This window comes from Chrysochloris asiatica, unplaced genomic scaffold (genome assembly GCF_000296735.1).
Source record: "Chrysochloris asiatica unplaced genomic scaffold, ChrAsi1.0 scaffold00002, whole genome shotgun sequence".
Classification (NCBI taxonomy): Eukaryota; Metazoa; Chordata; class Mammalia; order Afrosoricida; family Chrysochloridae; genus Chrysochloris; species Chrysochloris asiatica.
Window position 1 is genome coordinate 25,251,133 of NW_006408520.1, and position 25,498 is coordinate 25,276,630.

The 25,498-nt window shown below is 41.6% G+C and overlaps 1 pseudogene; it reads right to left on the reverse strand.

Annotated features, from left to right (window-relative positions):
- The window catches only part of LOC102820427, a 48,580-nt pseudogene extending 29,603 nt beyond the window's left edge, over positions 1-18,977 (reverse strand).
- Between the last annotated feature and the right edge of the window lie 6,521 nt (positions 18,978-25,498).

Consider the following 25,498-nt stretch of genomic DNA (forward strand, 5'->3'; position numbering starts at 1 on the left):
CGATCAGCAGTTCAGTACTTATCCTCAATGCTACCAGGATTCTAGAGTAATCAAGATATTCATTTCAAGTCTAGCATAAACTACATACTTTGAAAAGGGAAAATAAACCTCTAATCTGATAAACATTCTCTAATGTATAGTTTTAATTTAACACAAAATCAAGCAATAGAGTTAATGACTGAGTGGTACAAACAATAGGTAACTGAAAGGTTGGTGTTTGAACCTACCTAGTGCTGTAGGAAAGGAGATCTGGTAGTGTAGAGACTATGAGTCAGGCTGCTAATCTCAAGATCAGCAGTTCGAAACTACCAGCAGTTTTGCAGGAGAAGTATAATGCTTTCTGCTTCTGTAATGATTTACAGCCTCAGAAACCCTATACAGGGTAGCTATGAGTCAGAATTGACTCCACAGCACATAACTACTATCACCGCCAGTGCTGTAGGATAAACACTGGACTGAACCACAAGGATGGTGATTTAAACCCACCAGTTACTCCTCGGAAAGCCTATATAGAGTTGTGATGAGTAGGAACTAATTCTTAACAGTACATAACAACAACAAAAGCACACTATAGAAGAAAGGATCTGATAATCTGCATCTATTGACATTACAGCCAACAAAAACCTATGAAGAAGTTCTACTCTGCAATACATGAGGTAACCAAGAGTTGGAACAGACTTCTTAGCAGAACAGCAAATTTTAAAACTGGCCCAAGATTCTATCCCATTTAACATGCAAGTATTGATCCTTAGTAATGGGTTGGCAATTTCTGGGGCCCCAAATTCTCCACTGGCTCCCATCTGTCTTACACTTTCATGAGTACTGGATAGAGAAAGAACTGGTAATGTGTAAGACAATGGTAGTCATAAGGATCAAATCAGTCTGTTTCATAGTTGTTGTTTAGTGCCATATCAAGCTGGTCCCGGGTCATAATGACCCTGTATAGGGTTTCCAAGGAGCAGCTGTTGAGTTTGAATCTCTGACCTTGTGGTTCAAACCAACCTTGAGGTCCAGTGCTTTAGCCCATAGCACCATACCAGGACTCCACAATAAAGAACAAGCTATGTTTGAAAAACTTAGATCCCTTTTTAGCATGCTAAACTACGTAGGATATGCTTATTACGTCTGCTTTGTTCTTTATTTCTATGGTGCCCATCACCATAGTAACAAAGCACACAGATGAAAAAGTAGGCTGGAAAGACCCAAAAAGTTTGGGGTGTGGGAAGGATATGAAGAAAATAACTAGAATTTCTTCTATTCTAGTTGTCAGTGCATTAAGAGGCAATTATAGCTGAAAAAATAGCTATCTTTGCCTTTAAGAGAGCAATAGACAGGAGACAAAAATTGAATAAGTATCCATGTCTCTTGGAAGGCGAATTGTTAGGCTTATGATGTTTTAAAGTCGATGTATTTCATTACAAAAATCTTGAAGATGCAAATTGAAATCCAATTCTGGATGTTATATACTCATTCCATACTGTGAGCCATCAACTACTTAAATATTTTGGTTATTTTGTAGTACTAAAAGTTGAGACATCTGTTAAGGAAGTGTGGGTTGGGACGATAAGTTGATACAATGAAGTTTCCTGAAAGTGACAAGTTTATCTTCCAAGTACTATTCTGTCTAAAGATCCCAAGAGGAAATCACTGGGGAGGGATAGTGTCAAAGGGGAAGTTCTGTTATTTCACTCTGTGGGGTCACTGCCCTTGTTGAAATTGGGCAAACAAAACCTTTGCCATCCCAACCTTCAGTGTTGGTTCCTCAGGGACCTTCTTCAAAGGCTGTGTCAGTTCCCATCCATTTTTTTAAAACAATTACTTGCGAAAGTTACATTTGCAAGAAAAGATAAATCTTCATACTCCAAGATCTCCATTTCTTTAAGGATATTTGGATACCTTGGGATGGTTCTTAAATTATGCCTACTGTCAGAAAATAGAAGCAGGAACCACACCAGCCCCATAAACTACTTGAGGTGGTTTTATTCTATGTAAGTAATAGCAGTTCATATACAAAGAAAGCAAGGGTCGCTTTATGGACTACAATTGTTTTGTTCTAGTTTTCAAAGGGAAAAGTCACTGACTATTTATAGAATTACAACTGGCAATGTATAGATTTTTATGAAAAAAACAATGCAATAGACAACTTTGTGGGAATCTTAGGACCTTGATTCAGGTATGAGTAGCCACTGTGGGCAATTTTACTTTACTCTCAACTTTGGTGTTTTATCAGTTAAAAAAAAAAAATTGAAATTGAACAAAAGATGAACTTGACATGGAGTTGTGGTGTGTGGGTGTACATTATGATTTTATTCTTTCATCATACTTATTCAATCTGTATGCTGAGAAAATAATCTAAAAAACTAGATTATATGAAGGAAAATGTGGCATCAGGGCTGGAGGAAGACTCATTAACAACCTGCAATATGCAGATTATTCAACCTTGCTTGCTGAAAGTGAAGAGCATTTAAAATATTTACTGATGAAGATCAAAGACAACTGCCTTCTTTGGTACAGTTTGCACCTCAATGTAAAGAAAACAAAACTCCACACTACTAGACCAATAAACAACATCCATATCAATAGAGAAAAGATTGAAGTTGTCAAAGACTTCATTTTACTCTAATCAACCATCAACACTCATGGATGCAGCAGTCAAGAAATCCAAGGATGCATTGCATTAGGCAAATCTGTTACACAACACTTCTTTAAAGTGCCGAAGAGCAAAAATGTCAGTTTGAGGACTAAGGTGCATCTAATTCAAACTAACCCAAGCCATAGGAGTCCTGAGGTGGTGCTGTAGGTTAATGAGCTAGACTGCAAGGTCAGTTTGAACTGCAAAGTCGACGGTTCAAGCTCACCAGCCACTCCTCAGAAACCCTATACAGGGTTGCTATGGATCAGAACTGACTCAACAGCACTTAATAACAATAACAACAATCCAAGTCATGGTATTTTCAATAATCTTATATGCATGTGAAAGTTGGACAGTGAATAAGGAAGACTGTAGAAGAATTGATGCATTTGAGTTACAGTGTTAGAGGAGAATATTGAAAGTGCATGGACTGCCAAAAGAACAAACAGATCTGTGTTGGATGAAGTACAGCCAGAGTGCTCCTTGGAAGCCAGGATGGCAGACTTCACCTCTTATATTTTGGACATATTATCAGGAGGGGCCAGTCACTGGAGAAGGATATCATGTTTGGTAAAGTGGAGGGTCAGAGAAAAAGAGGAAGACCCCCAGCGAGATGGATTTGCACAGTGCCAGCAGCAACGGGCTTAAGTGTAGCAATGATTGTGAGGTTGGCTCTGGATTGGGCAGTGTTTCGTTCTGTTGTGCATAGGGTTGCTATGAGTCGATACCAACTCAATGGCACCTAACTATAACAACATAGCAAGTTTTACAATCCTTAGAGTCTTTTATAAAGTAATGCAAACTTAAAAGGAAGCAAAGAATTATTTAAAAAGTCACTTTATCAGGATTTGAGTGCTAAATCTGTCACTAACTTGTGAGGTTTGCTTAGACAAGCTACTTACACTCAAGCTTCCACATTTGTATGATAGCATAATACTTGCCCCAAATGGATATTGTTACATATATATATTATTGCAATACTTGCACCATTGATAACAAGAAAAAGAAAATAAATGTGGATATATAAAAGTAATTTAGTATGTTAGAACTGACAAATAGATGTTTAAAAATAATAAATGATACGATAGGGGTTCCTTTAGAATATTTCAAGAGAGGGTTGCTGTACTGTATTGGGATAATTCAAAAGATCAGGGACTAGCTGGACACTGTCCTATCACACTAAGCTAGAACATCCAGGACCAGAGAGGCTTAGAATCCAGCCACCAATTCACCAACTTACTGGAAGTCAAAAGTCCGGTTCCCTTTAACTAATATTCTTTCTGTACCCAGTCTAAAAAGGGATATCCAAAAAAAAAATTATATGCAATTTATGAATGTCCTATAAGAGTCCGTTCATGTCTTTAAAATATGGGATTATGGGGATTAAAATGATTTTATTTTCAAATTAGTTATCTTTGAGTGGATTTGCAAGAATAATGTGCTTTAACCACGGGTTTTCCTATAAAATGTTTTTGTCTACCAAGAGAGAATCCTTAAATTGGCCTATTAGAGGCCTTTACCTTTACAGTTAAGGTGCTCTGGTAGCGTAGTAGTTACGAATCTGGCTGCGAACCACAAGGTCAGCAGTTTGAAACTACCAGCTGTTCCGTGGGAGAAGGTGAGGCTTTCTGCTCCTGTAAAGATTTACAGCCTTGGAAACCCTGTACAGGGTCGCTGTAAGTTGGAACCGACTCCTCGGCACATAATAACAACAACAACCCTTATAATTAATAATTAATTTGACTAAAAAGTTTCCTTTAGCACCCAAACATTGTGAACCTCTAATGGAGTCCTGGTGTGGCGGTGTGGGTTAATGTGCCAGACTGCAGAGCCATTTGAACAGCAAGGTCAGCGTTTCAAGCTCACCAGCTGTTCTTGGAAACTCTATACAGGGTCGCTACGGGAAGGAACCAACTTGATGGCACTTAACAACAGCAGCAATGGTGGTATATAGTTTGAGGGCTCATTTTAAAAGGGGGTGGAAGAAAGCATAGTTGGCCATTTCCAGGTATCAGCTAACCCTTGCCTAAACGTATGTGGTGCACACTATTAATATGCTCACCTGCTAATCTAAAGGTTGGAGGTATGAGTTCATCCAGAGGCACCTTGTGAAAAAAGTCTGGCGATATAATTCCAAAACTTCGCTGTCAACTCTACAAAGCATAATTTACTCTGACAAATAAAGTAACCATAAACCACAAACAACTCCCAACGAATGGTTTTTCACAGCCTGCTGGTTCTTTTCAGTTCTCTTTCGTGTTTATCCTTCTCCCACATTACAAAACGAAAGCAAACAAACCACTTCTCCAGAGTCATCTTCTGAGGTATTGCCTTTAAGTGTAAAAATCTACATTGCCTCCGAGTTCCACTTTGAAATACCTATATAAGTCCTGGTGCATCTTGTAGGGTAAACACTGGACCATATGGTTGGTTTGAACCACAAGGTCATCGGTTTAAACCTATCAGCTATTCCCTGGAAACCCTATGCAGGGTTACTATGAGTGGGAACCAAGTTGATGGCACTTAACAAAAACAGGTTACTGATGTAACTGCTGTAGGATAAGTGCTGGACTGGAAGGTCCTTGGAAACTCTATATAGGGTTGCTATGAGTTTGACACTACTGAACGGCACTTAACAACAACAACAATAACTGATGTTGAAAAAGTGAATCAATTTCATGATAGAAACAAATCCTTCTGGGAGTCAGGTGAAAGTTTCCATTTCTTTGAACACTACAGGGGAACTTTTTGTGACAAATCATTATATAATATTGGGCATATAACTCAGGTGTTTAAAATATACATTTACAACTTTGGATACCATATGGGGCAGTTCAACTCTGACACTGTAAGTTAGAATTGACTCAATGGCAGTGGGCTTTTGTTGCTGTTTTCATTCCCATCTAGTTATGTAGCAAGATTTCTAAGCCACTTACATTTTAAAAGGAGCCTTGGTGGTCCTGTGGGGTAGGCATTTGGGCTATTAATCACAAGGTAAGTAGTTCAAATCCACCAGCTGCTCCCAGGGAGAAAGATTTACAGTCTCGGGAACCCTACACAAGGTTGTTATGAGTCAGGGTTGATTCAACGTCAGTGGGTTTGGTTTTGGGTATGTTTAAAAAGAAACACTGACTTTAGGACCTCATTTGTTCTAGGAAGTAGATAACACAGGTATTACTTTCACAACATTATGGTCAACAGAGTAAAATCATCTGTCCAAGATCACATACACCAGTTTTGGGAAACCTACCAAAACTGCAAGGTCAGCAGTTCGAAACTACCAGCTGTTCCACGGGAGAAAGGTAAGACTTTCTGCTCACGTAAAGATTTACAGCCTCTGAAATCCTGTACAGGGTGCTATGAGTCAGAACCGACTCAACAGCACGTAACCACTAACACCACCAAATTAACAGGCTTATGAGCCGGAAAACAAGGGAGACAAATGCCTTTCTTCCGGAGAACTAAATTCTGGTGTAGTGGGGGGAGGAGAACAAAGCAAGTAAACAATAAACCAAGGGACTATGAAAGATTATGATGGAGATAGGTATAGGGGATATAATGTACTTTAGCTAGGGTGGTCAGAATTGAGTTGAGTCTTCACTGATGAGAGGTAGTCAGGGAAATGCAAAAGGTAAGGGAAAACAGCCATAGAGAATCCCTGAGTCTGGAACCTGATTGGTGTATAACTGAGGGAGGAATTCCAAACACTTAGTGTTAAGTGAAAGCAAGAGGAAGTCAAGTTATAAGGGTAACTTGTTAGGGTAAAAGTGAAAAATGTCTACCACCTCAGACCACCTCAGGGCAGGTGTGGTATAGCACAAACTCTCAGGGCAGTCTTCGAACCTGACTACTATGCATAACACTGCCTCAGAGAAACTGCATTATGACTCACAAGCCTTTTGGAAGACAAGTCATTGCTAAGTCGAGGACTGCCTATTCTGGCATTGAAACAGGGCCAGGAACAAACTCATTTAGTTTTGCCTAGAGATATGAACTTTAAAAATCTTTAGATGAACAGAATTTATCTTAAGTGTAACCACTGAAAGCAAGAAAGAACCTGCAGTCCAATGGCTGATGGCTCTGTCCCCAGAGGCTCAGTCTTGTTCTATCATGCTCCTGCCTCCACCAAGGCTGTTTAGGATTAAGAGAGAACACATTTCCCAACAGTCCCCACCCCACCCCTCTTCCCACCCCCACTAACTCACCTGGGCAAAGCAAGGATAAATGGTATCCTAGTGTGCTAAGGAAGGAGCTCTGGTAGCGTAGTGGTTATGAATCGGGCTGACAGCCTTAAGGTCAGCAGTTTGAAACTACCAGCTGTTCCGGGGGACAAAGAGGAGGCTTTCTGCTCCCGTAAAGATTTACAGCCTTGGAAACCCTGTACAGGGTCGCTATGGGTCGGAATAGACTCAACAGCACTTAACAACAACAACTGTGCCAAGGAGTCCTGATGTGGAGCTGTGAGTTAATGCGCTGGGCTGCAAAGTCAGTTTCAAATGCAAGGTTGGCAGTTCAAGCTCATCAGTCACTCCTCAGAAACCCTATACAGGGTCATTATGGGTCAAAATCGACTCAGTGGCTCTTAACAACAGCAATGCGCCAAGCTGGTTTCCAATGTAAGCAACCCTGACTCCAAGGAGGGAAATAAGGCTGAGGCTACCTACTGGATGTTTGGGTCTCACAAGCACAGTAGTCCAGGCAGCCTCAGAACCCTGTGTTCTCCTATCCTGTGTCATTCTTCACTGCTGCTTTATAGGCTGCCTATTGTTATGTGTTGAAGAGCAAAGATGTCAGCTTGAGGACTAAGGTGTGCCTGAGCCAAGCCATAATATTTTCAATAACCTCATATGCATGCGAAAGCTGGGACAGTGAATAAGGAAGACCATAGAATAATTGATGCTTTTGAGTTATGGTGTTGGAGGAGAATATTGAAAGTGCCGTGGGCTGCCAAAAGAACCAATAGATCCATGTTGGAAGAAGTGCAGCCAGAGTGCTCCTTAGAGGCCAAGGTGTCCAAACTTAGTCTCTCATACTTTAGACATATTGTCAGGAGGGACCAATTGCTGGAGAAGGATATCACGTTTGGTAAAGTAGAGGGTCAGAGAAAAAGAGGGAGACCTCCAATAAGATGGATTGGCCAAGTGGCAGCATCGATGGACTCAAGCATGGCAAAAGTAGTGAGGTTGGCCCAGGATCAGACAGTGTTTCGTTCTGCTGTGCATAAGGTCGCTATGGGTCAGTACCAACTCAAATGCACCTAACAACAACATTGTTATGTCAGGAGTATGGTGACTTTATAGGATAATCACTGGACTGCAAACCACAAGGTTGGCAGTTCGAGCCCACCAACTGCTCCACAGGAGAAAGAAAAGGCTGTCCATTTCTGCAAAGACTCATAGCCTCGGAAACCCTAGAAAAGGTCGCTAAGAGTTGGAACCAATTCTACGGCACTTAACAACCACATTCTTATGCCAGTTTCTGGGACATGCAACAGGTTAATGTGCTTGGGTGCTAACCAAAAGGCTGGAGGTTAGAGTCTACCCAGAAGTATCTTAGGGAGTGCAGTGGCTCTGTAGTATAAGTACTGGACTGTGAGCCACAAGGTCGGCATTTAAAGCCCACCAACTGCTTCACAGAAAGACGAGGCTTTCTGCTTCAACAAAGATTTGCTACCTCAGAAAAACCCTATGCAGGGTCGCTATGCATTGGCATTGACTCCTCGGCACTTAACAATAACAACAGAGGTCTCTTGGGAAAAAGGCATGGTTCAATTCTGACAAACATAAGGTCACAATGAGTCAGAATCAATTTGATGGCCACTGGTACTGGGTCTTCTAAAAAGAGTCTTTCATTTGGTCTCCCTTCAGAAAAGTTGGCCTCAAATTACACCTTGCTAAGAGTGGTGCAGATCAACCTTTTGTCCTCTCTCTGAAAAGAGTCCCCCCACTACAACCAACTTTTTCAGACTAATCTGCTTTGGGTATCAAAAATGTATCTGGATTTCAAGATGCCTGTATAGCATAAATACACTATGTTGCTGTTGTTGATAGGTGTCAAAGAATAGGTTCTGACTCACAGCAACCCTGTATAGGATTTTCCGAGGAGTAGCTAGTGAGTTTGAACTGCTGACCTTGTGGTTCACAGTCCAATGCTTATTCTACTAAGCCACCACATTCCCTATATTAAAGTACTGAGTACATATTTCAACAGTCATTTATTAAGTAACTTCTGTGTGCTGAGACTGGGGATGCAATGATAAGCAAAAATGTATATGGTCCCTGCCCCATAGAGGTTGCAGGTTATTGGGAAGTGAATCAATCACTGCAAACAAAGTATTGAATTGAAACTATGAAAGATACAGCTCTCTGCTCCTGCAAAGATATGCAGCCTCAGAAACCATACACAGGGTCGTTATGAGTCTGATCTGACTCTGTGGCACTTAACAACAACTATAATATATACTCAATGGTGTAATTTCAGCTTTTTAGAGTGGATCAGTAAGAAACATCACTCAATTGAAGCCTGAGAAAGATAAGTCATCAGACCAACCTATTCTGTTTTTAATCAAAAGAGGCAGGGAAGATTTCAATGCTATTTGGGTTATGAACTGATTTTTGAGACAATCCTCAAAATGTTTGGCCAGCAGTTTAACAACTCTCCTTTAGATATGAATGGTGATAATTTTATGATTTTTTGAAAAGTTAAATAAAAGTTCATTTTTAAAAAGAACAACCCAGAGGGGCGGGACTTGATGGCAGATTAGGAAGAAGCATGGTGCAGACCTCCACCAGTAATAATACAGAATACCAGAAGAAGCAGGTTCAGGGGACAGTCCCAGAACTCTGAACAACACATAAAGGAATATTTAGATGGATTGAAGGCTTACTGCTAGTGGGATTTGTAGCAGAGACAAGAAAGGTGGCATTTTCTGATCTGTGGCTGCCAGTGGACCCGGGACAACCATCTGGGCATGACAAAGCAGGAGCAGGATCAGAGGAGAGCTCCCACTGCAGAGGTCTGACCAGTCATTGGAGATCAAGGTGTGAATATTTTTCCTGTTCATTTATCTCTGTCTGCGTGCCTCCACTCTGGTGACTAGAGGGGATGCCTGAGTGAATGGACACTCCCCTTACCCCCGAGGGTTCTACTACACATACGCAAAGATTTTTTCAGCAAAGACCAAAGTGCACAGAATCTAAGAAGGGGAAGAAGTCAACAGGAAATGCTTAAAACTGTACAGTCTCCCAGAATGGCTCTAGCCATCTGAGTGAGGGCATTAAAGTCATACTCATATTTTGCTACACTGGTGTGTGTGTAGCCAAGCTACAATCACACCCTATAAAATCCCACCATCCAAGCAAGTGCCAATACCAGCTCATTACCAATTGGGCTGTTAATCTCAAGGTCAGCAGTTCAAAACTACCAGCTGTTCCATAGGAGAAAGATGAGGCTTTCTGCTCCCGTAAAGATTTACAGCCTCGGAAACCCTGTACAGGGTCATTATGAGTCGGAACCGACTCCACAGCACACCACCACCACTATACACCAGAGAGACAGCTAACACCTGACAGCTACTATGAGTTGAGTAATGAGAAAAGTGAAAAGGGAACCATATTTCCTGATCACATCTACCTGGAGGCAATCAGAAAGCTTAATAATACATCAACATAATTATTGAAAACACATCTAATTATTGAAAATGCCCAAGAGACAGTTGAAGATTGCAGTATACATCCAGAAACAAGATAGAGTAACTGAAACAAATGAGCTGCAGACAGACCTAGACTTCCCATTGGAAGGAACTGGCTGAGAAGGAATTCAGGAGAATGATACTGCAGTGCATCCAAATGCTCCACAGAGGGGTTGAGAACAGTAAGGAAGAAGTCAGGAAAGTACTACAGGAATAATCAAATAATATAGAATTAGCATTGGAAACAATTAAAAATCTGAAAAAAAGAGGTCCAAATGATTAATTAAAAAATAACAGAAATGGACAATACACTGAAAGGGCAAGGAAGTAGAACTGAAGACATGGAAGCCAGAACCAGCAAGCTGGAAGACAAATCTCTCAATACTGCTAAGACAGAAGAGCAAGCAGACAAAAAGAAAAGACCATCTGAAGAAAGTTTAAGATGTGGGACACATGAAAAGGAATAATCTGAAGATAACTGGAATTTCAGAACAGGAAGAATCACAAAAGACCACAGAGGAGATAGTTGAAGAACTTCTGGAAGAAAATTTCCCTAACATCCTGAAAAATTAAAAGATAAGCATTCAAGAAGCTCAAAACCCCAGAAAGGATAGACCCCAAAAGAAAATCACCAAGACATATCATTATCAAGCTCTCCAAAATCAAAGATAAGGAGAGAATCCTGAAAGCAGCTAGGGAAAAGAGAAGTGTTACTTACAAAGGCAAGCAAATAAGATTAAGCTCCGATCTTTGTAAAGCTATCAGTCAAATATGATGGTGTAATATAAACATTCCAGGATAAACAGAAGCTAAGGGACTTTGCCAAAGCCAACCCAGTGCTTCAAAACATCCTACATGGACTTCTTTGGACTGAGAATCAACAAGAACAGACAACAACCAGAGATGGACCTATGTGGCAACAACACTCAGAATTTAATCAACAGATGGAAGAGTCCAGAACACAACAAACCACAAGAACGAATTCAGAAGATCTGGGAGGTCAGTCTATGATCAAAACAACTAAAATGTGAAAGAAGGTAAAAATTTAGGAACAGAGATCCAGGTGATGAGGAAGTCAGGTAGACTGCAGGGTAAAATACTATTTTAAATGGAGGAAAAAGTTAATAGAAAATAGGGTAGCCTCAAATAAAATTATTACTTCACAACATACCAAAAAAAATGGAAATCCAAGAAGAACATGGAAATATGAAGCTTAAGAAAAGATACCCATACTAAAAGAAAGAAAAAATATTTGTTGGGTACCAAGGGGGGGATGGAGGGGACAGTAGAACACAGGTTAGAGGATAGACACATCATAGTTCAGGTGTTGGGGGGGGGGAATACACAAGAAGAGGGAGGGGAATGGAAGAACAAGGTAGATAGGGGAACACTTAGGCAGGTTTGCATGAGCTAAATGGTTCAGAGGTAAACAGTGATGTATCCTCAACCTTGGAACAACAGGGTTCTGTGATACAGGTATTGAGGCACAGTCTGAATAGGTAAAAGAGGAGAAATAGTGTTAAGATGCTTGACTGCCTTATGAATGTTGGTTTCCCTTGCCTACCACTGTAAAATAAACACTTAAGTAGGATAGAAAGGAATATACGGAAACATAATTACAGAAAACTTTTAAGCCCGTTTTCAGCCTATAACTGATTGGAATACCTAGAACTTGCCAGTGAAATAGGCTTCTTGTGGTGCCTTTGTAGTGTATGGGATCTTAGGTGGAATCCTGAGCCCCATCCAGAATGTTCTGAGGTGGGACATTCCCACTTGAAAGTGCATGCAGACCAGCCTGTAGCAGTTAGAGAAACAGAAGATACTTCTCAAAAGAAAGACCAGCAGGAAAAATGAAAAACAAAAATGGCAGTCTTATTATCTACTACAAGAACAAGCAAGTTGTTTGCTGGCGAACCATCAAGGCAAGCAATCAAGTCCCTTCAGGACAAATCCCCCTCCAAGACTGAAAATCAAAGGGAACACACAAGCAAGCATGTAAGCTCATTGGCAACCACATAGACTCCCACTGACCTGGAGATGACAGAGAGAAGAGGAAGGGCTAGTTGGTTTTTTAAAGTGTGGTGAGACCCCTAAGCCACTGAGGGCTAGAGCCAAGAGTGAAGCATCCAACTGATATGAAGTGAGGGGAGATGCATAAGAATGCCCAAACTTGCAGATAGTACCCATTTGACCTATGTTCTATGGCTTGATGATCAGAACTCAAATAGAAGAAGATAAAGAAATTTAATAAAGAAAACAAATGTAAATTGCTACAATTTGATGAGCTTGACCTATACTTATGGATGTAGAAGCTCAAAATACCAACCGAGAGTGAAGGTGTCTTCACATCCAGGATCAAACATATCTCCTCTATACACAGAGTTGTTAGGAATGGGCAACTTAGGAACTGGCTACCTAAAATGGGGTGGGGGGTTATAAAGGCACTAAGTGACTAGCTTACAAGTTTTCAAGAGAGAGTTTAGTCTCAGAGTGTGTGGGGGAAGATAGAAAAGATATGGGGAGAAGAAACATATGATTCAATATTGAATAATAGTTATCATGACTAATTGCAATTGTCACAAATGTAAAGTAGAAGTTTTGTAACATAAGGGGGTGGGGGAGGAGTTAGTCTTACATTCCAGAACAGAACAGGGGATCCTAGGACCACCAAGGAAGAAGAACAGGAGTGGAATATGGGACCTTATCCAGAGAATCAGAGATGGAGGCCGAGATGAGGACATGGAGAGAGAGCAGCTGAGGACTCTAGACTCATGGAAAGAGACAGGCTGTGTACTGGCAGCCAGAAGGCAGGCCTGCAGAATGTGCCCTTGGGTTGTTTAAATGATTATACATTCCTGAGTGTTTTTGTGTAAAAAAAAAAAAAAAAAAAAATCAGAGGGAATAGAAGCAAATGCTGTTGAATGGTGATGTATGGAGGGTATAGTAATCATTGCAATGATATGAAATACTGATGCTCTCCCATGCTAACTATCACTCAATGCACCATAAAAGCTTTAAAATATATATTTAAAAAAAAAACACAACAGATTAGACCAAATTAAAAAAACTAAGAAAAATTATCACTCCATCAAGTACCATATTAAGTACATTATATACATTGTTTCACTTAATCTTCATACCCAATTATTACCCTCACTTACAGATGAGGGAATTGAGACTAGGAGAGGCTAAGGTTGCATAGTGAGTAAGTCGCAGAGCCAGAATTGCAATCAGGTCTGTACCCAGCCTCACATATCCACTCTCCTTTATCGAAAACTGTGCATTTGTGCATGAATGAGATATGGGTATAGCAGCAATAGCTGCAGAGCATCTCCTCCCTTAAGGTGGCCTCTGAGAAGCTGGGCTACTGCCCTATCTTTGCTGCCTTCTGCCAGTGGGAGCACCATGTCCAGCTGTCACATGGGACTAGCTTCCTCTGTGGCCACCGCCACAGAGATAGACACGCAGGCAGCACTTAACTAGTTGGTACCTGTTCTGAGTTCCTAGCTCCTATCGGCCTGAGACCCTGTAGCCCTTGGAAGAAGCCCAAAGCCTTAGCAACTCTCCAGACCTGGAGGGCAGGGCTGACTCAGATCAAGAACATAAGGTTTGCAATGGTGGGAGTGGAGCCCTGGAGGTGGTTCCACCAAGGAAGCTCTGAACCAGTACAGGAGGGTGAAGTGATTAAGCTGTGGGCTCTCCAGTCACTCAGCCTAGCTTTATCCAGCTTTGTCTCCTCCAAACCACCTCTCCACAGAGGAATTATCCATAGCTGGACTCATCATAATGGCAATCATACCATTAAACCTGATTGCTGTTGTTGTTGTTAAGTACTGTTGAGTCAATTCCGACTCATAGTGACCCTGTATAGGGTTTTCCAGGAATGACATGGGTTTGAACCATTGACCTACGGTTCACAAATGTAGTGCTTAGCCTACAGCCCCACATCAAGACTCCTCAGATTATTTTATTTCTATGATCATATGTCCTAACTTTAAAAATTCAAACAAATGGGTGGTCTGAAAACAAAAATGAAAGTCCTCCATTTTTGTATAATACCAATTTTCACACAACAACTTGACCTATGGAACCTAACCAGGTCAATTAATACAAAGTGGGCATATTTGATTTAAAGAGTCATATTTTTAATCTAAACCATATTTATAAGCTAAGAAAGCAATACAGACATTGAGCAATAATGTGTTACTCCTTGCCACTCAAACCATTAAAAATGTACAAGAACAAATCTGGTACCACAGTTCAAGGCAAATGTCCCAGCATTTAAGATAAAATTTGGAGGATGAAGATGTGGTAGCAGGGAAACTAGACAATTCATGAAAAAGGAAAAAGGAAAAATATGAAATAACATTTACTGAAGGATTAGTTTATGCCAGATACTGTATTAGATACTCTACTATGTAATATTCCTTTCAATCTTAAGAATCCTGTGAGATAGGTAACATTGTTATTATGTTCTTGCAAGTTGGTTCTGACTCATAGTGACCCTGTACAGGGTTTCCAAGAAGTGGCTAGTGAATTTGAACCACCAACTTTGTGGTTAGCAGTCCAGTGCTTATCTTACAGTGCCACACCAGGACTCTGATGGAAGGAAAGTTCAAAATAACTGTGGTGTTTGGACATCACAATGTTCATTTCAACCTCTTCCTTCTTCCTCAGAATGAGAATCTCTCCATTTTTGTAGCAGGGCACAAAGCTGCCTAGAGTAAAGACAAAGTTCCCCAGTTTCTATTGCAGCTCGGTAAGGCCATGCCATTAAATTGTGGCCAATGACATAGAAGAAGAAGTGTTGTATGATAGCTTCCAGGAAACTTTTTTAAGAGACTATAGGCCTCCTGTCTTCCCCCATTATCCCTACTCTTCTCCTTCCTGTACTTGGAATTTGGAAGTGATGGATACTCTCATCATGAGGATGAAAGTATCTATCATTTTATAACTAGTGGAGCCAAAATCGGGAACCTACTTAAGTCTCTGATAGCATAGTGGTTACGAATCGGGCTGCGAACCTCATGGTCAGCAGTTCAAAACTACCAGCTGTTCTGTGGGAGAAAGAGGAGGCTTTCTGCTCCCGCCAAGAACCTAGGAAACCCTGTAGAGGGTCTCTAAGAGTCAGAACTGACTCCACAGCATGTAACTACCACCACCACCTAAGTCTCAGAAGAATGTGGAACCATCATACCAGCCCTGGATTGTCCCACTATAAACCTATTTTTTGTGTGAGGGAGAAAAGAAACAGCATCTTGTTTAAACTAGTGGTTATTCTTTTTTTTTTTTTTTGGGGGGGGGGGGAGGGTGTCTCTGTAACTGGCAGCGAATCTTAACCAGTTCAGCAATTGATCCAAAGTGATGGCACAAGATTCAAATCCAGGCTCATTGGTCTGGAAAATCGATGCTTTTAACTCCATGCTGAAAACATGTGCTTATAGTTTGTAGTATATATATATATATATATATTCTCTGTGTGTGTGTGTGTGTGTGCATGGGGGGTATTAAATGCTGAAAAGGAATTTGCAGAAGAAAAGAAGGAAGTTTCAGATCTGTTTTTAAATCTGCATACTTGAAAAAGAATTAAAAGAAATATCCTACTCAACAGTAAAGAATTCAGTGTCCATCACAGAGGTGCAGTGGAAGATCTCAGTCATGTGTATGAAGCTGGAAACAAAAGCTGACAGTTTCTGTCAAAGATGCTGTTGGCTGAAGTGTAGATATTTCAGAACAGAGCCCTGGAGAATGGTCACAGGATGAGAGAGACGAGAAGGAAGAATTACAAGGGATTCAGAAACTGAAGAAGCAGGAGATGAAGTTCAAAAGTCAACAGTCTGGAAAGGGACAAGCAGAATCATGTGACCCATATCAAAGACAGTATAAAGGCCAAAAGGCCAAAAGGAAAGGCCAAGGCTGAAGCTCTGACAACTCATTTTTATTCATTTCTGTCACAAGGGTTCACAATAGCACTGGAGAAGTGAATTTAAATTGTGCTGAAACTGAGTAGAATCCAAAATGAAAAGATGCCATATAGAATAGGGAGTTTATCATTATCCTTTGTTCAGTTTCTAAATGAACAGTAGAGATAAGAATTTAGTAGCTCTGGTAGCGCAGTGGTTACGAATCGGGCTGCTAACCTCAAGGTTGGCAGTTCGAAACTACCAGCTGTTTCGCGGGAGGAAGATGAGGATTTCTGTTCCTGTAAAGATTTACAGCCTTGGAAACCCTGTGCAGGGTCACTATGAGTTGGAACTGACTCCATGGTACTTAACAACAATTCTGTTTTAGGCCTAATTTTATTTAAAATTAATCTTAATGATCCAAAAGAAGAAAAATTAGGTATTATAGCTGCTGTAGGTATTATTTTAAACCCTAGAGAAAACAGTCATGTTAAAGTCATGTAACAAAATTCAGAAATGAAAGATAGTAACTAAATGAAACTGATTTCAAAAAACATTAAACTTAAATCGAACATGTAGAGGTTTTTGTTTTTCCTATAATATAAAAATTTTTTCAGACTGTTGTTGTTGTTGTTATGTGCCGTGGAGTCGGTTCCGACTCATAGCGACTCTGGTACAGGGTTTCCGAGGCTGTAAATCTTTACGGGAGCAGAAAGCCTCATCTTTCTCCCATGCAACAGCTGGTAGTTTCGAACTGCTGACCTTGTGGTTCCCAGCCCGATTCGTAACCACTACGCTACCAGAGCTCCTTATAGGTATATGAAAACGCTATGACTTAACTGTATACTCAGTGAAAATGTTGCCTCCTTCACTACTTGAACTCAGAGCACTCTTTTTACCTGACAGGCTTGCTGGACATGTTAGGGCATATATTCTTAAATCACAGAGGCACAATTACCTAGAGGATTATCTGTCATTTTCATATACTCTTCCAGAGTGGAACTTCTGACTAGGAAGCCAGGGGCAAAAGAAAATCACTCCAGCACCAACAACCCAAAGGGCAGTTTGGGTTCTAAGGAGGTATAAAATGAATACATCGAGGGCATTAGAATTGCTAAAATAATTATACTGTAGTTTGATTTCTGTGTACTTCAATCCTATACTTAGGTTTAGGAGATGGAACAATCTGATAAAGGTGCATGCCATTTCATCTCTCCGAACAAATTGCCTATTTTAAGTTGGTTATATATCCTGGTTTGGCACTGTAAGATAAGCATTGGGCTGCTAACTACAAGGACTAGACAACACTTAACAGCAACAACAATATATTTCCAATTAATTCTTCACACTGATACCCTTTTTACAGAGTAGCTTTAAAGTTTTTAGGCAAGATGAAATGTATTCAAGGAAGTTAACACAAACATTTTTGTGTTTCTAAGTTTAGGATTATCCCTTTGCGGGGGATGGTGGTTGGAGGGAATTTTTCATTCTGACTACAAAGAAAAGACTTCCACAAATGTCATCTGACTAAAGGCAACCTATGGACTTTAGGAAGTCACTTGAGGACACAGCGTAAGAGCCAACACTACGGAACCCCTCCCTTCTGACCTCTCAACACCTGCTCCACTGCAGCCCAGGAGGAGGAAACTCTTGAGCTTCGCTCATTAAATGGATATCGGCTGTTCTCTGCTCCCTCAAACAAATTAATGTCAAACACCTCCCTCAAATTTATAAGCAAATAACGAGTATCCAAGGAGCAAGCATTTGCCAGCAGCAGCTCCAGAGCATGGGGCAAACAGGATGGGGGAAAAGTGGGGGTGGGGGTTCTGCTCACCTGGGAAAGGCAAACCTCTAACCTGGGAAACCTCTAGCCCCGCACCAGCCCGCAAGACTCACACTCAGTAGTGTGCCTCGACTGCTCGTGTAAGGAAGGGACCGCCTCATTGCGGCCACACACTCCTCTTGCCCCAAATAACCCCAGCACTCAGGCGAGGTCCTCTCAGGGGTACCACTCCCTCTTTCCAGAAAGCAGGAGGGCAACAAAGCCGCGGCTCATCTCTCGGGTCGGGCACCTGCCCGCAGGGGAGGTTTGGACAGGTAACCCCACCAGCTCTGCCAAGCCCACCTGCTCTTCAACCCCACCTGCTGCGCCCCCTTACCCGCTCGTCCCCCTCCGCCACTTCGGTCGGCTAAGCTCCTCCTCCGTGAGCTGGGGGCGTCACGCTCCGACCTACCTGCACCACTTCAGCCCTGGGCGCCGGCGCTGCCCGAGGCTTGCGCCCCGCGCCGCTTTCGGCGCGCCGGCGGCAGCCCCAGTGCCCGCACTTTGCCGGCTGCCGGCCGCTGCGGGCTCAGCGGGAAGCCCCAGCGCTGTCCGGCTCGCCGCCTCCGACCGGCTCCATTGTGACGCGGCGCGTTCCGCCGGCCAATGGGGGCGCGGCGGCGCGAACCGCTGACTAAGTTCGCGGGAGGAGGAGGAGGGGACAGGGCGGAGGCAGTAGGCGGCGGCGGCGGCAGCGTTGGTAGAGAAGGAGGAGGAAGAGGCTGCAGCCACTTCGGTAGCTGCTCCTGCTGTTAATTTTGCAGCAGCCTTGGCCCCAGCGTTTGCCCAGCTTTGAGGCTGCGGGGGCCAGTGACTCACCCCGCGCTGCTGAAAACAAAGCGCTGCTGCCATCACCCCGGAGCGCGCCATGTGCTGGTCTTGGCTCCCTAGCCCAGCCTCCTGTCTGCAGGCAGCCGTGCAAATCTGCATCTTGCGGGGGTGCTGGAAAGATCGGGGGCTGTTTTCAAGAGACCGCGGCAAGGGAGAGAGGTTTAGACTGCCCCACAAGCGTGTCACGCTAGTGCCTTTGAAAGTAATTATTTGTGTGTCCAATCCCTGTCTTCTCACGTGTGCATTCTTGAGTAACTTGTTATTTACATAATGTATGTTGGACGCTAAAGGGAAAGCTTGATGGGGCACACGGAACTCACCTCCTAACAGAAATGCCTTTACCTTTCTTTACAATACAGGCTTAGAAAGGTTGCAGGGCGATACCCTGGGCTATGGGGTTACAGTTTGACCAAACTAAGCTGCTTACTTTAGAATTCTGGGCCTCTAAAATCAACCACTCTCAACCGGTGAGGTAACAATATGGTACAGGGACCATCCCCGTGTTCATACCCAGCATTTTCACTAAGAAAATTCAGGTCGATTCCATCTTCTACCCCACCCTTTTTGTGACCCTACGTTTAAAACGGAGCGATGTATTTTACAAAACATTGCTTCAAATCCAGGAACTCATGGGATTTAATATTTTTTATCATTCTAGTCCCTACTCCCATCTCCACCTCCTTAACGTTTTCTCTTTGTCCAGGCTATCATCTCCAACACAGAGATTCAATTAGTCAAGATTTATATCTCTAGGCAGCTACGGTGTTCACATCCCATTAAAAAAAAGTTTGTCCAGGGATCTTCCAAAGGAAATGAAAACTGTAACAGACTCCGCATTTGTGGCATCTAATCAGCTTGTGTAGAGGAGTAAAGAAAACGACGCTACTGAGTTTTATGAAACCAAGCTGTGTCCCACAGAAAAACTGTTCAGATTGGGAGGACAACATGAATCATCCTGAAAGGGAATAAAAAGGCAGTCTTTGTGATAGATAGTAAAGGGCCCTGGTGACACACTAAGCACTCAGCTGCTAACCAAAAGGTCAGTTGTTTCAACCCACCAGCTGCTCCATGGGAAAGAGATGTGTGGCACTCTACTTTCATGAAGATTTACAGTCTTGGAAACCTATAGGGCAGTTCTACTTTGTCCTATAGGGTCACTCATTGACTGGGAACTGACACAATGGCAATGAGTTTGGTTTTGATCTTTCGCATGTGTGTGTCTGTGCGATCGATACTGCTGTACTCTCTCTTTGTCTGCTCCATTCTGTGTTGGCAGCTGTCTTGATCCTGAGTCTTAAGAGGAAAGGCAGAAAGAGCATTCCTTCATTATTCAACAACTTTTCATTGAGCTTCTGTGTGTGACACTGTGTAAACTAATTAAGATTTGACATTATAGCTCCAACAAAAACTCAAACAGACCAATGGTCACGAAGATGGCACAGAACCAGACTATGTTTTTGTTCTTTTATACAGAGGGTTGCTATGCAACTCAACGGCAACTAAACAACAAATTTAGATTTGGGTTTGACTCTCTAGAGGGAGATAAAAAATACATAGTAGTAATACTAAAACCAAGTAACAGTAAGTGCTATAAGAGATGCAGATTATAAAGTTATGTCATTAAAAGATTGACAGTGCCCAATATTTCAACTGTATCTTTGCATGTTTGAAAAGAGATAGTCTCCTCTCCATTTCCCCAGTTCAAGTCTAAAAACAATCCGTTAATTCATTCTCCTTTCACAACCAAGGAGTCCTGCTATGCTGCTATAGGATAAGCACTGTACTGTTAACCACAAATTGGCAGTCCAAACTCACCAGTTGCTCCTTGGAAATCCTATATAGGTTCGCCATGTATTGGAACCTACTCCATGGCACTTAACAACAACAACATCATCACAACCAATGTGATTTAGGATGAGTTACAACATACCATCCTTGAGAGTCAAGTCAGTCTCTTCATTTAAAAAGTGAGAGATTATATACTAGATGACCCAGGATGTTATGAAAAATAAGTGACTTCTATAAGGAGCTCTGGTAGCGTAGTGCTTACAAATCGGGCTGCTAACCTCAAGGCCGGCTGTTCGAAACTACCAGCTGTTCCGCCAGAGAAAGACGATGCTATCTGCTCCCACAAAGATTTACAGCCTTGGAAATCCTGTGAAGGGTCACTATGAGTCAGAACCGACTCCACGGTACTTAGCAACAACAACAATCCTTGGTAACCTAGGTTACCACTGTTGTACCATCAAGTCAGTTCTGACTCATAATGACCCTTTATAGAGTTTCCAAGGAGTGGCTGGTGGGTTTGAAGAGTCAACCTTGTAGTTAGCAGTCTAATGCTTATACTACAGCACCACATCTCTAATTAACCTCAGATATGTAGTTTATTATTGTACTTGCAGTTTTATTCCTAATTCTCATTAACAAAATCATTCTTGAGAGTGACATTTCTTACTGATATTGAAGAAAGAGGCCTTCTGAATTTGTAATTTTGCTTTCAGGAATACTGCTTTCAAATGAGCATCAAATGTGTGTTTCTCTAGTTTCATCTTCCTTCTATGAGGCATCATACAAGCTCACACTTGCATTACAGTGAATAAAACGAGGAATAATCTCAAATTCCCAAAGAACTTTTAAAATTCTGTGTCCACAATATAGACCATAAAGAAGAGAGGATATTTAGTAACTAGAAATCATTGCTATTGTTAAGTGTTGAGTTGTGTCTAACTCATATTGAGAACGAAACAACAAAACTCTGACCAGTCCTGTGCTATCCTCACAATCATTTCTAGGTTTGAGCCCAATGTTGCAGCTTCTGTATCAAACCATCTTACTGAGGGATTTTCTTTTCATCTCTGACCCTCTAATTTTACCAAACATGATATCCTCCTGCAGGGACTGCTCCCTACTGATTACAAGTCCAAAGTACATAGACCTCTTGGTCTACATACAGGTTCCTCATGGGCACAATTGTGTGTTATGGAATACTCATTCTTTGCAATGTTATCCACAGTTTGTTATGATCCACACAGTCAAATGCCTTTGCGTCAACAATAAAACACAAACATCTTTCTGTTTTTCTCTGCTTTCATCCAAGATCCATCTGATGTCTGTAATAGATATCCTTCATTTCATGTCCTCTTCTGAATCCGGCTTGAAATTCTGGCAGATATCTGTCAGTGTACTGCTTCAGCAAATTATCTCCAGCAAAATCTTACTTCCTTGAATATTAATAATATTGTTCAATGATTTCTGCATTCCATTGAGTCATCTCTCTTTAGATTTGATCTCTTCCCATTGATTTGCCAGGTAGCTGTCTTCCAAATTCTTGACATAGATGAGTGAGTACCTCCAGTACTGCATCAGTTTGTTGAAACATTTCTATTTGTATTCCATTAATTCCTGGAGCCTTGTTTTTCACCAGTCTTCAGCATGACTTGGACTTCTTCCTTCAGTACTTCAGTTCTTGATCATATAGATGCTACCTTTTTAAATGGTCGAGCATTGACTAATTATTTTTGCTAGAGTGACTCCTTGTATTCCTTCTATATTCTTTTGATGCTTCTTGCATCATTCAGTATTTACCCCATAGTATCCTTCAATATAGCAACCTGAAGCTTGAATTTTTGTTCAGGTCTTTCAGTTTGAGAAATGATGAGCATGTACTTTCCTTTTGGTTTTCTAAAGATGGCAAGATTATGGTACAAGAGCCATAATTCTCTGTACCATAGGCCATCCCTTGGCTCTTCTAGCCATTGTCTCCTTCACAATTACATCTTCTAAGATTCATTTTTAAAATCACAATTAACCATATTAACAATTACAATTGGGTCATATAATCTTACCAACATCTTCCTCACTCTCTCTTCCCTAGAAAAGAGGGAATCTCATTCTGAGATTAAGCACATCACTGGAGGCTTGTAAACCAGCCACTTCATGCCTTTATCTCCCTAGCACCCACCACCCTTTGTTTCTGATAATCAATTCTAAATTGGCCTTCTCTATCCTCACAATACTCTGAGAAGACAAGAATGCACCTTGATCTGAAGAACTTTCCATTCCAGTTGGAATTTTGAACAACTGCAACCCATAAGCAAAGTTCAGTTCATCAAATTGTAGCAAGTTATACCAACTGACAATATCAAGCATCTTTCACTTCATTCAGCCCTAGCCGTTCATGCTAGTGCAAATGAGCAACAGCTTCAAGTTTGGCAGTTCCCACATACCTACCTGTACTTGAGATAGGCTGGCCCCTTCACTCACTCTCTCCATCCTAGTCCTCATGTGTGAGGACTCCCTAAACTTGAAACCAGCCAGCCCTTCCTCTCCTGTGTTTGCCCTAACTCCTGTGATTCAGGCCAATGAACCATGTCCAAATTCAGACTGTCTCTCCATGGCTGCATGTCCTCTACTTCCACTCAACAATTGGAACCAGGAGGTCACCAGCAAACATACCAGACTATCTGCTCACTGACTCCCATTACTTTCAGTTCTAGAAAAGGGTTTTTTTTGGTGGGCACAAATTTTCCTGCTTCAGTGCATCCAAGGGCAAACTGCTTGCTCAAAATTTATTTCAATGATAGTCTGTTTTTGTTTTTGTTTTTTTTCCTGCAGGCCTTTCCTTGACCCATAAATCTCCTATCTGTAAATATGGGTGGGTCTGTATGTGTTTTCAAATACAAATGTCCTAATTCTGAAGGTTCTGAATAGGGCTCAGGATTCCACCTAAGGCCCCATATTTTACAAAGGTTTAGCACAAAGATGTTTATTTCTTCCAGGTAAATTCTATTCCTTTAAACAAATCCAATCAAGTATTAGGCTTACAAACTCTCTGTAATCCTGATTCTCAATATTCATTTCTATCACATATATGGAAAATACATCTATAGACATATTTCTATTTTACAATACTGGTGGTGGTTGTGGTGGTATGCCATTGAATTGGTTCCCACTCATTGTGAACCTATATAGTGTTTCCATGGCTGTGGCTCTTTATGAGAGCTCAGAGCCTCATCTTTCTCCCTTGGAGCAGCTTGCATATTCAAACTGCTGACCTGGTGGTTAGTAGCCCAACTTGTAACCACTATGATACCAGGGCTCCTTATTTTACAATATTAGGCAGGAGAAACTAATATCCATAGGTTGCATAGTCAAACACATAGACCTAAATACATAATCCTTTTGAATCACTCAAGCTCAACCTTTTCTTTTCTACCCCTGGACTATATCCCACTCATATACACATGGCCTTGAGTCTCTGGCACGGTACATCCAGTAGGCACTAGCTCCCTGTCAGTTGTCTATCTGTGGTAACCAGCCTGGCTTTTGCCCAAGGAAACTCCAAAATGATTTTTCTACCCTCAGATGCAGTAGTAGATCACTCACATTTCTTTCAGCCAGTACAGGTAATAACCACCAAAATAATGATCTAAGAATCAAAAGTTTCACTTCCCATGCCCCTTTCTTCTTTATTTTACAAAATCCATGTAGAATGTGTCTGGAGCCATTGAAACCAAACCCAGCTGGTGCCAACTGCTAGAATAATTTATTTTAGGAGGATCAGCAAGAGACTGGTCCCCATGAAGTAGAGGTTATAGATATCCCAAATATCTGATGTTTCCAATATGTTGTACCACTCCATAATCCCTGTTATTAACCACCGCTCCTCTCCTTCTTCACATCCCAGGATTCTGCAACTCTGCAAGGCCACACATAACTTACTGTCAAGGAAATGACTTAGTCAATTGTGAAGACTGTTGTTATTGTTATTGTTAAGTGCCACCAAGTTGGGTTTGACTCATAATGACCCTGAACAGGGTTTCCAAGGAGCAGCTGGTAGGTTTAAACCAATGACCTTGCAGTTAGAAACTCAGTGCTTATCATATAGCGGGCATGTCCCAAACCCATAGTTCACATGTCAGTATGGAGGATTCTCCCCTCCCTTGTGGTCAGGGCTGACGAATCCAAATCAACCAGATAGACTACAGGCTTTTGGTACACATGGCTGCAGGAACTAATGAATCAGGTCAGGTGATAAGTTGCAAGTCCCACAAACTGGAGGTCAGATGGAGATGAGTCAGATGCAAGATCCACAGCAAGAGAGTAAACTTTGCCAAAGCAGTCCTATATATTGGAATGCCCCCAAGGAAAACCATGCCTCCAAGGAAACTAAGGGTAGTGATTCAAGTCACTCCCTATAGTAAGGTGGAGTATCCTTAATCCTTAGTCTCACCTTAATGTTTCATCCTTATTGTTGTTGTTAGGTACATGGAGTCGTTTCCAACTCACAGCTACCCTACGTACAACAGAATGAAACATGGCACCATCCTCACAATTGTTGTTTGAGCCCATTGTTACTGGGGCAGTGTAAATCCATCTTGTTGGGGGTCTTCCTCTTTTTCTCCTACCCTCCCCTTTACCAAACATGATATCCTTCTCCATGCACTAGTTCTTCCTGACAACATGTGCAAAGTACAAGAAACAAAGTCTCACCATCATCCCTTTTGAGGAGCAACCAGACCATACTTCTTCCAAAACAAATCTGTTTGTTTTTCTGGCAGTCCATGGTACTTTCAACATTCTTCACCAGCAACATAATTTAAATTCATCCGTTCTTCTAC